The sequence below is a fragment of the Erinaceus europaeus genome, chromosome 4 (genome assembly GCF_950295315.1).
Source record: "Erinaceus europaeus chromosome 4, mEriEur2.1, whole genome shotgun sequence".
Lineage (NCBI taxonomy): Eukaryota > Metazoa > Chordata > Mammalia > Eulipotyphla > Erinaceidae > Erinaceus > Erinaceus europaeus.
Window position 1 is genome coordinate 42,359,759 of NC_080165.1, and position 12,978 is coordinate 42,372,736.

A 12,978-nucleotide genomic window follows, 5' to 3' on the forward strand; every position below is an offset into this window, starting at 1 on the left:
TTTTTAATGTGAATAAACTTCTGCAGAAATGTAGTGCTATATTAAATTACAGAGGCTTACATTTAAAGGAAATCTCAGAGCCAAGTATTCTCATCATTTTAAAGGCTGCTCCATTTTAAAGATTTATTAAAAAGAGAGTGCACCAGAGCATCACTCTGGCATACGCAGTGCCAGGGACCATTAAACATAACAAATATACTACACTAATATGTTTATAACAAGTGAAACCATGGGGGAAAATGGACAAGCTCAATGTAAAGGAAATATGATAAAGAAAAAAATTCAGGGCCGGGTGGTGGGCGCACTTGGTTGAGCACACATGTTACAATGCACAAGGACCCAGGTTTGAACCCCCAGTCCCCACCTGCAGGGGGAAAGCTTCACAAATGGTGAAGCAGTGCTGTAGGTGTCTCTCTGTCTCTCACTCTCTCTATCCCTCCCTTCCCTCTCGATTTCTGACTGACTCTATCCAATAAATAAAGATAATAAAAAAATTAAAGAAAAAAATTCATCTATTATAAAGTTTGAAATTCACCTCCAAAAAACACAAAAATGGGTGCTAGATAAGAGTATAGATAAAATACATGCAATACGCTAATTTTCATTTTTCATGAAATCAGTAAGCTCCCATTGTTGAAAAAAAAAAAAAAAAGAACTTTGGGTTCAGAAATGTAGCTTCAGGTCTTCACTCATTCCATACTAGGTGTGTGACAATAGCTAAGATACTTAACTTTGGGAGTCGGCAGTAGCACAGCGGGTTAAGCACTGGTGGTGCAAAGTGCAAGGACCGACATAAGTGCAAGGACCGACATAAGGATCCCAGTTCGAGCCCCAGCTCCCCACCTGCAGGGGAGTCGCTTCACAGGGGATAAAGCAAGTCTGCAGGTGTCTATCTTTCTCTCCCCCCTGACTTCCTCTCCTGTCTCCATTTCTCTCTGTCCTATCTAACGACGACGACATCAATAACAACAATAATAACTACAACAACAATGAAAAACAACAAGGGCAACAAAAGGGAAAATAAATATAAAAAAAATTTTAAAGATGCTTAACTTTTACAATTTTTTCATCTTTGATATGGGCATAACATTTTCTCAGTTGTCAAGATTAAAGATGATATATTCAAAGTTACTACTACAGCAAATCCTGTACAGGGTAAAGCTTAATATTTGGTACAAATATTTAAATTCTTTTAAAATACTGAGCTGGTGGAAAAGTTATAATGTCATAGTGCATTTTTGCATAGAAAAATATATCATGACCTTGCCAACAACCCAATGAGAGTCTATGGCTGGGGAGGCAGACTGGATTAAAACACATGCTTGTACATGTGAGGTTCTGTACCACAAAAAAATAAAGAAGGAAGAGAGGAAGGAAAGAAGGAAGGAAGGAAGGGCCTGGAATAATAATTACTTGTACTATAGAATATATCAAATTTGTGTAAAATGTTCTAAGGTCATGAAAAAATAAAGTTTTGTGAAGGATTTTTAAAAAATAACTATTTTTAAAAGATAACTTTCTTCACTGTAAAAGAACAAATATGATACAAAGAAGACAATATGGAAATCTAACAGTTACTTTTCCAAAGAATGAATGCCTATAAATTAGTAAGCATCATCCAAGAAAAGGAAAATAAATACATAAGAACAGGTGACAGGAAAGGAAATAAAAAAAGAACTTGTGAAAGATGCTTATTAAAAGACACAGAGAAGTCCTTTCTCATTCATCAGACTATCAAAGACAGTAAAAGATTGAAATATATATTATGCTAGCAAAGGAAGAAATATTGTGAGTCAATATTTATGTTACTGACATATTTTTCCAAACTTTTAAATTTCACTGTTTATTCTCATTATCTGGATATGATTTACTCACTGAAAAGAAAATGGGGGGGGGGAGTGAGAAAGGAAAAAGTCTCGCCTGGATTACATTATTGGTCACATAATGAATTTAAGTAGGAAGAATAGGTGAAGAAGAGACTGGATAGGGGCCAGGTGGTGGCATAACTGGTTGAGCACACATGTTACAATGCTCAAGGACCCAGGTTCGAGTCCTGAGTCCCCAGTCCCCACCTGCAGGGGGAAAGCCATGCAAGTGGTAAAGCAGTACTGCATGTCTCTCTCTGTCTCTCTTCCTCTCTATCCCAAGCTTCCCTCTCGATTTCTGGCTGTCTCTTTCCAATAAGTAAGTAAAGGTAATAAAAATTTTTTAAAAGGACAGTAAAAAAAAAAAAAAAAAAAAAAAGGACAGCACAGAACCAATCATATGTAATTGTAAAGTCAAAATTATTTTTTAGGAATTTCAAGATCCTACGTGAAGATTGAGAAAGGGTGATGGAGCACACACTTCAGGACACATATTCAGAAACATAACTGTGGGATGTCCCCCCAGCCCACCCACTATATCAGTAATTTTCCCAGTTTCATTCAAGCAATGCAAGACATATTTCACAATACAGATATAAAAATTAATCAATTAATATATAGTAACTTAAGATTTATTTTATTGTAAAATGGTCCCATATCCAAGAGTCTACAAAATGGAACATTCCTGTAAAAAAAAATAAGTAAGTCTCTCATTTTGACACCTTTTCCAACTCTCATCATTCTACTTTCAGTTAGAACACACACCACCACAGTAGTTTTGATAGCATGGAAAACAAAACATATCATGCAAATCTTTCTGAATGACTTAATTGTTTACCATTCATTTTTTATAGCACTTTACCCTTGCTAAGAATAAAGTCCTTAAACAAGCACTATCCTGTTCTTTCTGGATCTGCTTTCCCAAGTTAGCACTAGCTCCAGTTGCTTCACTAAATCAGTTGTAACGACATTGACTGCAGGCAACTTCAGACATATTTTTCATTTACTCCATGCTCACAAACGAAAAAAAAATAATTGGCTTTCACTCCACTTGTATCAGTCATAGTTCTAACAGATGGTACCACTGAATGAGGAAGGTATGTTACTGAATACAACTAATGACTAACCATATGTCAACAACAAAACAGTGTTCTTCTCAAGGATATAACACACTGAATTTTATTTACTTGTTTGTTGTTGGAAAGAGAACATTATATAATGCAATTATATAAACTGATACTAACATAGAACAAAAAGCAAACACAAAAAATGCTAAAAGAATAAGAGAAGTTCTCCAAACTCCTCAAATTTCTATTTTCTACAATTCAGAATATAACAAAAGTCTACAAATTACCAATTTCACTCCCACAACCAAACAAAAAAAGTTTTGTTTTTTTTTTCTCAAGAACTTTCCTGTCTTTGGTCATAGTTACCAGACAGTATTTTTAAAATCACATTATCTTTCATACGATGAACACTAAGCTTTTTAAGTTATCTTTTATCTACTCAAACAGTCAATAGGCACATGAAGAAATAAATGCTTTAAGTCATTATCAGAAAAATGAAAATAAAGATAACAATGTGATACCATTTTAATCCCATGAGAATGACATACATTAGCATGGATAATATAAAGCAAATGTTGGAGAGGTGGGGAACAGGATGCTAAGTGAACCCTTCTATACTGCTGGTAGGAATGCAAATTGGTACAAACCCTGTGGGGAGCAGTCGAGAGAATATTCAGAATGCTATAAATGAACCTACTCTATAGTCTGGCAATTCCTTTCCTAGGAATATAGCCAAGGGCACCAGACAGCTATCCAAAGAGATCTATGTACACCTGTGTTCATAACAGCCCAAACTTGGAAGCAACCCAGATGTTCAAAGACAGATGAGTGGCTAAAAAAGTTGTATTATGTATATATAAAGTAGAATACTACTAAGCTGTTAAAAATTATACCATCCTCTTTTGATCACTACCAGGCTAACCCATCATTCAGGGCCCTAGTCAGAGAATCCTGGTATTCCCACACAGATATGATGGTCCTAGACTTCTGAATCCCTCTCTCCACTGTCACTGGTCATCAAGTACAACAGTGGACCCTCTTGTGGGCCAGTACAGGACCTTGCCCTCAATGTGGGTCAACATACTCGACCACTCGAGGAAGATGGGTACTGAAATGAATGCTGACTAGAATGTTCCTAGCCGTGACCATAGAATGCGAGCTTAGACCTACAGGGATGCAGAGTTACATAGGCTCCTGTGCTAAATATGGGCCCCGGATGAAATTGATGGGCTTTAAAATTAATAATATTTATATTCTTTTCCCATACTTGGGAGTTACTCTCTTCCCTAATCCACCTTTCTACTCCTGTTTCCAACTCTGACATCACCACCACCACCACGACCACCACCAGCCCCAACAATACCTTTAGCCCACCTGCATGTTTTGCCAGGCTCAGGCACAAATTAGTGAAGTTTTAGACCCCTTGGAATATACCTAAAATAGACCTACTAGTTTTTTTCCAAAATGGAGACCCCAAATATCATCTGCTATAGTCTTACCTTTAGATTCCTGATTATTAAATAATTTGTTCTGCTTTATATCTTAACGCTTTTTCAGCCACCAAGTTGCAGATGCTACCATGACGCCAACCTGACTTCACTGGACAGATGACCGCAACAATGTACCCTGGAACCCTACCTCCCCAGAGCCCTATTCCACTAGGGAAAGAAAGAAACAGGCTGGGAGTATGGATTGACTCACCAATACCCAGATCCATCAAAGAAGCAATTACAGAAGCCAGACCTTCCACCTTCTGCACCTCATAATGATCCTGGATCCATTCTCCCAGAGGGATAAAGAACAGAAAAGTTTCCAATGGAGGGGATAGGATATGGAACTCTAGCAGTGGGAATTGTGTGGCATTGTACCCCTCTTATCCTATGGTCTTGTCGATCATTATTAAATCAATTAAAAGGGAGTCGGGCTGTAGCGCAGCAGGTTAAGCGCAGGTGGCGCAAAGCACAAGGACCGGCATAAGGATCCCGGTTCGAACCCCGGCTCCCCACCTGCAGGGGAGTTGCTTCACAGGCGGTGAAGCAGGTCTGCAGGTGTCTGGTGGTAGGGTTGTTCTGAGGTCCTGATGCATGACGATGGAAGAGCATCTAATTGGAATTGAGAGTATTTTGTAGACACCTATCACAGGGAGAAGAGAAATTGTACCCATGTGCCAATATCTGTACTGTAAACCATTAAGCCCCTCCCCCCACAATAAAAGAAGAATAGCCCTGGGTTTATTGGATTAGCAGTGTCCATCATACTGTCTCTCTCCCTACATGTTCACCATACTAGGAGAATTTATATATGCTATGCATTCCTATCGATTACTGAACGGAAAATACTTTTTCGATAACGTTTCCTGATGTGTGCTTTCTTGTATATGTGTGTGTTATCTTCTGTATAGTTCTCTCACATCATTTGTGTTGCACTATATTTTCCCATTACTGTACACATTTACTTATTCGGCAGCATTTCATTTGATAAATATGCAGTATCTTGTTAACTGGTATGTTCCTTGGACCTGAGTAAACCTTCTTTGCACTTTGGAGTTAGTATGTAACTCATGATTAGATTAAAATGAGCTAGGGACTTTGAAAAAGTAAGAAACAATGAGACTGGGAAGGTGGCTCAGCTAGATAGCACACTCGGTATACGTAAGAAACTGGGTCTCATCCCTGGAACCATATTTGGCACAATAGTGCTCCACTTGCTCTCTTGTTTTCTCTCTTCCCTTTCCCTTGTAAAATAAAAACATTTAAATAAGTATTAAACGGAAATTTTTTTTCACAAGTCTAATAAACAAGTAAGAAGTTTTCTAATTTAATAGCAACTCAATCAGGAAGGCTACCTTATAGTGGAATAGAAAGTCCACAGAGGTTTACTCTCAGCATAGGACTCAACTAATAGAGAATGAGGCTTAAACCTCAAGGAAGGGAAATCTAGGATTTAAATTTCCTACACCTGAGGCCAAGCAGTGATGTGTCCAGTAGAGCATATATGTTACAATGTTCAAAAGCTCAGTTCAAGCACCTAGTCTCCAACTTCAGGGGGTGGGGTGGACTTCAAGAGCAGTGAAACAGTGCTACAGGTATCTCTCTTTGCACTTTCCCTCCCACTCTCAACTTCTCTATGTCTCTAATCAATAAACAGAAATTAAAGAAATTAAATCTTAGAAAGTCTCCTATGTCAGGGGTAAAATACAATAGCACCTAGAGGAAAAAGAAATCCAAACCTCAAGCTGGAAATTTTTAACACATAAGAATACTCATTCATTTGATCCCCAGCAATCCATATACCACCAGAGTGACACCATGGCTCTCTGTCCTCTTTCTCATAAAATAAATAAATAAATAAATAAATAAATAAATATTTTAAAAGTATAGATAAATAAATGTTTCTGAAAAGCTGTCTGCTGTTCCTGAAAACTGTCCAAAGGACCCTTCTGGTCATTTGGAAGTAGTAATAAATGTAGGTATGACTTAGAATGGAAGAGAAGTCAGGATCATAGGAAAAAGAAAGGCTAATATACATAAATATAGATAAATAGCTATAGAAATGGGGACACAAAACTCTGGTGGTGGGAACAGTTCAGATTTATACCCGTTATCTTATAATTTTGTAAATTGATAGTCACTAAAAATTTTTCAAAAAAGAAAAAGTGTGCAAAGATATAGAGAGAGATGGATAGATAGTTATAGAAATAATAATAATAATCAACCTGTATCTGTGACCTTGGGAGAACTACTTGTAGGAATGAGAACAAAGAACTCTGCTGGTGGGAAAGGTGAGAAACTGTACCCCTATTATTTTGTAATTTTGTAAATCACTAATAAAATTTGAAATACTCATTCAGCTCCACAGCCTTACTAAATTATATATGCATATGCACTATATATGTGTGTGTAATCATCTCATTGAAAGAAATGCTGACTTACAAATCTTTTTCACACAGCTGTGTAGTTCTTTTGAATTATTTTATTTTTTTTAATGATTATTAGATAGAGACTAAAACTGAGAGGAGGAGGTAGAGAGGGAAAGAGACAGACAGACACGTGCAGCCCTACTTCACCACTTGTGAAGCTTCCCCCCTGCAGGTGGGGACCAGGGGAATGAACCTTGTGCACTGTAATGTGCGTGCTCAACCAGGTGCGTCACTGCCTGGACTGGAAGTTTATTAATTTTTTTTTTTGTTTCGTCTGGTTAGGTTTTTTTAAACCTTATTTAATTTGATGAGACAGAAATTTAGGGTCAAGGAGGGGAGAGAGAGAGGAAGATAGAAAGACTCCTGCAGCACTGCTTCACTACACATGAGGCTTTCCCTCTGCAAGTGTAGACCGGGGCCTTAAACCTGGGTCCTTGTGCATAGTAACCAGCACACTTAACCAGGTGGCCCACCAGCTGGCACCCCATGCATTCTTTAACCAGCAGAAACCAGTAAGTTGTCAAACACACAGCAGAACTATGCAAATATCATAGCACATACATGAACAAAGTGTCAAAAAGCACAGACAATGAAGCATCTTTTAGGGCATGCCCTTCTGCTGATATCCATATGGAACAAGTTTCTGAGGCTGCCGAGCCTATCAGCAATCTCTGAGAAACTGGAGAGAAAGAAAAAAGTGAAGACACACAAGAAAGCAAGTGTTCCATTTTCCAAACTAAAGTACACTGAGTCACTTACATACACATTTGCCATCACTATTTTTAAAGATTATTTCAAACCATTTCAGTAAGAAATCATTAACCAGTGGGAGAATGGCTGATGTCCTAGGCTAAATTAACACCATTCCTTCCTTTCTAAGAGTTCCTAGGACTTCCTGAATTAACTCCACATGAAGGAGTCTAGCCCCTTGAAAACTATGATGGAATCCAATAAGCTGGGTTTTAGTTTACAATGGAATTGAGGAACATTTTTTAAAAGAAATAAGTTAAAATCTAGTGGTGGGAGATGTCAGAGCTGAAAAAAGCTTTTGGATTTGTTCAAATGCTGACTGTCATCCAATGTGCAGCAAAAGGAGACAGATTTGTAAAAAGCTACTAAGCACCCATTTTTAGTAGGTATGTGTCTCTGGCACGTTATTTCATCTCTGTGCATATACAAAATAGTATAATAGTACAATCTACTTCAAAGATCTCTTTGAGAACTACACTCAAACACATGTAAAGCCCTTTGCAAAGTACTTTTTTTTTCCTTGCAAAGTACCTCTTATATAGCAAGTCCTCAACTTACATTAGCTATATTATTAACTCTCAGCAACCCGGGTCTTTAGTGCAATTGTGAAATAAGCCTTTGTAATTAGTTCTTCTTACCTCCTCTCAATCATATCTAGCCATCTGGTCACAAAATATTCATTCTATATCTCAAGTTAGCATGAAAGCAGAATAGTAAAGGGGGGGGGGGGAGAAGGTGCTGGGTTGAATAAATAAGGCTTGATATTTCAGACTGCCACTAATGAGTGCACTAACTTAGCACAAATCTCCCAATCTCTATGAGCATCAATCTGTTTAAACGGCAAAACATATTTGAGTTAAATGCTGCCCGGAGTTCCTTCTTCCTCTAAATTTTTATAATGCAGATAACTACATATTTTAAAACTCATAATGTGGTGCTGGGGATCAAATTCTGTGATGTGTGCACTAAGCTGCACTGACCTAACCTTCCCAGATCAATTTTCAATTTCATGTTCTAGGAAAGGGAAGGAGGCCAACCATCTAACTCACCTGAAAACCACCCACCTTACCTAGTGTGCACAACCCAGGTTCATGCCTCCAAGCCCCTGTGACACTCACTGGAAGAAGCTTCAGGGCTTGGAGGCATGAACCTGGGTTGTGCACACTAGGTAAGGCGGGTGGTTTTCCAGGTGATTTACATGGTTGGCCTCCATCTCTCTGTTCCTTTCTGAAAAAGTCAATCCTGAGAAGTGTTGCCCTAAAATATCAAAATATATAAAGAGAAGGTCACAAAAACACTGCTCCACAATGCATAGAATGCCACCGATTTCTGTTGTTGGTACTCCCATATTGCACAGTAGAGGGAACACAGAACCACAGGATTTAAGGCATGTGTTCTACCCACAGAGCCGGTTCACTAGCTCCCAACACATATTAAATTTTAAAATACTATGTAGTTGATCCTCCCAGTTTTGCTTATCTCATTACTATTTTCATCCTCATAAAATACCAGTTGATCCACTACCAGAGAAGTTCTAGAAAGGTTGGTCCTCACCCTTTTCTAAGAACAACTTTACATTAATTCCTATTGTATGTCCTTCCATTTATTAAACCCCAAATTTCAACACCACTTTACCATTCTCCCTGAAAAGAGAGGGAGAGAAGTAGAGAGAGGGAAAGAGTGTGAAGAGAAAGAGACTTTTGTTAAAATTTTATTATCCCCAAATATTAATTTATCTATTTAAAAAATTAGACAGTTTTCATTTTTAGATGGACCCAAAGTTATGCAACCCCTAAATAATCAATGGCATTGAATTAATCTACATTAACCCAAATCATTTTTAAAGTTGCAACAATTTGCCTTCTCAGAAGTACTGAACATAATGTCATGGACAAAGCATTCAGCAATAGCACTGATTTTCTCAGTAAATAATCTGACCTAGGTGTGGGCCAGAGGAAGAAAACTAAAGATTTAGCAGTGACCATCCAAGGAATACTGTGCCAGCTTCCTCAGGAGATCTGGGATCAATATGACTGAATATTTGTCATCCGGCAAACCACAGACTCTGAGAATATATATACACCCAAGGCTTCACAAATGTGTGCAAGTATCACTTTATGTAACACACATTCTAATATAATAAACCTAATACTCTGAATACACAAAAGGTGCTTGTTAGCCAGAAAAAAAAAATTGTTTTAAATACTGCTAACAAAGAATACACACACACACACACACACACACACACACACACACACACACACCCATCCAGGATTCTTGTACAGCAGATTTGCTCAAGACAATCAAAACCTTGTACGGTAAAGTAAATATCTAATTATCATTTAATCACAATCTCACTTGAAAATAGCTTTAAAGAGCAGAGAAAACTATGATAGATATTTTAATAGAAATTATTATATTATTATAATAATATGTAATTAATAATATATAATTATTATATAATATTATTTTATATTATATTATTATATTATTTAAGGACTGACATTTGTTTAGTTATTACTGCCAAAGAGTTGTAATCCTGAAGTGCAAAGAATGAGTTGAACGAAAGTGATAGAATCACAATGTTCAAATACCGAGGCCTCCTCAATGACCTAACATCTTTACCAATATATTTACAGTAGGTTTAACCACAGATGTAAGGTAAAATTAGAGATGCTTTTGTAAATCTGAGACAATCACTGTTCTGAGAAATAGTCAACCTGAAGCAAGACATTAGAAATAATCAACCTTTGTAAATAGCCAGAGGTTTCACCTGAGAAGGTTATGAATACCAGTGCACTAACCCCCCCAGAAAGTACAACACAAACACATGTCTCCACCCAATAATAATAGACAGAATCACCTTCTCCAAACAAAAATACAACCAATTTAGAAGTTAGCAATTAATTCTTCCAGAAATGAAACTTAAAACAAAGCATGAAGTCAATACAAAGGAAATAAAATCAGTGTTGTTTTGTTTTTGTTTTTTACCTCCAGGGTTATCGCTGGTGCTCAGTGCCAACACTATAAATCCACTGCTCCTGGTAGACATTTTTTCCATTTTTTAATTTTATTATTATTGTATATGACAGACAGAAATTGAGAAGGGAAAAGGAGATAGGGAGGGAGAGAGACAAAGAGACACCTGCAGATCTGCTTCACTGTTTGTGAAGGTGACCCCCACTACAAGTGGGGAACCAGGGGCTCAAACCAGTACCCTTGTGCTTCATATAATGTGCACTTAACCTGGTGTGCCACTGCCCGGTCCCCTAAAGTCTTTTTTTTTCCCTCTCTCTTTCTTACCAGAGGGGCGAAGCTCTGGTTTCTGGTGAAACTTGGATTTGAACCTGAAACTCTGCTGCTTGAAGGCTCTCGGGCAGAGCCACTACACTAGGTCAGCACTCTGTGTTATTTCTTTATATATATTACTGTAAGAAAGAGTAAGGAAAAAGAGAACCAGAGCACCACCCTGGCATGTGTTATGCCAGAGATCGAACTTGAGACCTCATGCTTGGGAGTTCAACATTTTATCTACTACTCCACCTGCCAGGCCCCAAATTCACGTTATTTCTTTCAAAATTATAAAACAAATCACAAGAAAGAAAGAAAGAAAGAAAGATGAAAAAAGAGAAAAAAACCAAGCCAGAGTGCTTCTCATTCTCAATGATCTACCTTTCCAAAACTAAGATTCATATAAAATCAGATACATCACAGCTGACAGAATCTGAAACATGTTCTCTGTATCAGACATGTTTCTGACATTCTGACAGGACACCATAGCTAATTTCCTCTTTAAGTTTTTTTATATTTATTTATTTATTTTCCCTTTTGTTGCCCTTGTTAACATTGCTGTGGTTACTGATGTCGTTGTTGTTGGATAGGACAGAGAGAAATGGAGAGAGGAGGGGAAGACAGAGAGGGGGAGAGAAAGACAGACACCTGCAGACCTACTTCACTGCTTGTAAAGCGACTCCCCTGCAGGTGGGGAGCTAGGGGATCAAACCAGGATCCTTATGCCGGTCCTTGCGCTTGGCACCACCTGCGCTTAATCCACTGTGCTACTGCCCAACTCCCACCATAGCTAATTTCTAAAGAAAAAGGCTATCAATACACCAAATGTCTGTAGATGAGTTTCCCATCATGACAGAGCCACACATGCTACAGAAGAGAGTTAGTATTTTGTTCATTATATCTTAAGCTATCAAAAAGACCAATGTTAGGCAAATTTTAATCAATGATAAATGGAGTTGGGTTAATAATCATGGGTCTTGATTCAGCATGCAAATTCAATTTAAATATTTAAGACTGAGAATGCTATTTTATCCTGAGGATGCCATTTTACACAACACCTTTATTATTTGGTACACACTATAATCTTTCATTTCTACAGAATTTGAACTCTTAACAACACACAAAGTTAAATGAGTTAGGCCTTTATGCAAATTTTATCAAAAACGCCTTTGAGGACACAAATAAAAAAATACAGGTGGTGATATCTGTATAAAGCATCCAGTGTTTGCATGAATGAGTACATTTGCATAGGATAGGTTAAACAAAAGCAGCTTCAGAAAGGGTAGGACTTCTCCAGTAACTTTCGATTCTGAAGACATAACAAACATTTACTCTCAATCTGAAATAATGGGACTGGGGTGAGTGTGGGTTGGTCATAACTGAATGAAACAGTGTCCAAATATGAAAAACATGTGCTTTGCTCTTTCCAAGATGTTATCCAGCATCTAATACACATTAACATTCCTGTATCTCTAAATTTCTGCTAATTTCACATGATAAAGGGGAGAAAAAGAAAAGATATGATTTATGTTTTGCATTTTTATATTCTGAAAGGATATGCAATAAAATTATCAATGATTTTAAAGGAAGAGAGTAAGAGAACTGAGTAAAGAAGGAATTCAGATAGGAAGAAAACTTTTGCTGGTAAATCCTTAACTCAGGTATTTAAAGCCATGTGGAGATTTAATACAATCTAAATATTAAAGAATTAAATTTATTTTTAAAAGTTTATCGCCCTTCTCTATTTTAGAGGGTGTATTGTGGTGTGTTGTTACACTCTCTATAGAAAGATGAAAAGTATTTCCTTAATTATAGACATTACGAATTTTAACATTTCAACAGACTACAATTAAAGTCAGGTAAACTAAAAGGCATTAACAATATTTTGGGGTTTTTTGTTGTTGTTGTTGTTTTATTTTTTGCCTCTGGTGTTATTGCTGAAACTCAGTGTCAGCACTACAAATCCACTACTCCCAGTGGCTATTTTTTTCCCTTTTATTGCATAGGACAGAAAGAAGTTGAGAGAGGAGGGGGGTGACAGAAAGTCACCTGCAGATCTGCTTCATCGCTTGTGAAGCGACCACAC

The 12,978-nt window shown here is 37.4% G+C and overlaps 1 protein-coding gene across 1 annotated transcript in view; it reads right to left on the bottom strand.

The window, feature by feature from the left end:
* The window catches only part of CDKAL1 (CDK5 regulatory subunit associated protein 1 like 1), a 603,322-nt gene that overhangs the window by 519,320 nt on the left and 71,024 nt on the right, over positions 1-12,978 (bottom strand). The gene's annotated exons all lie outside the window — the stretch shown is intronic.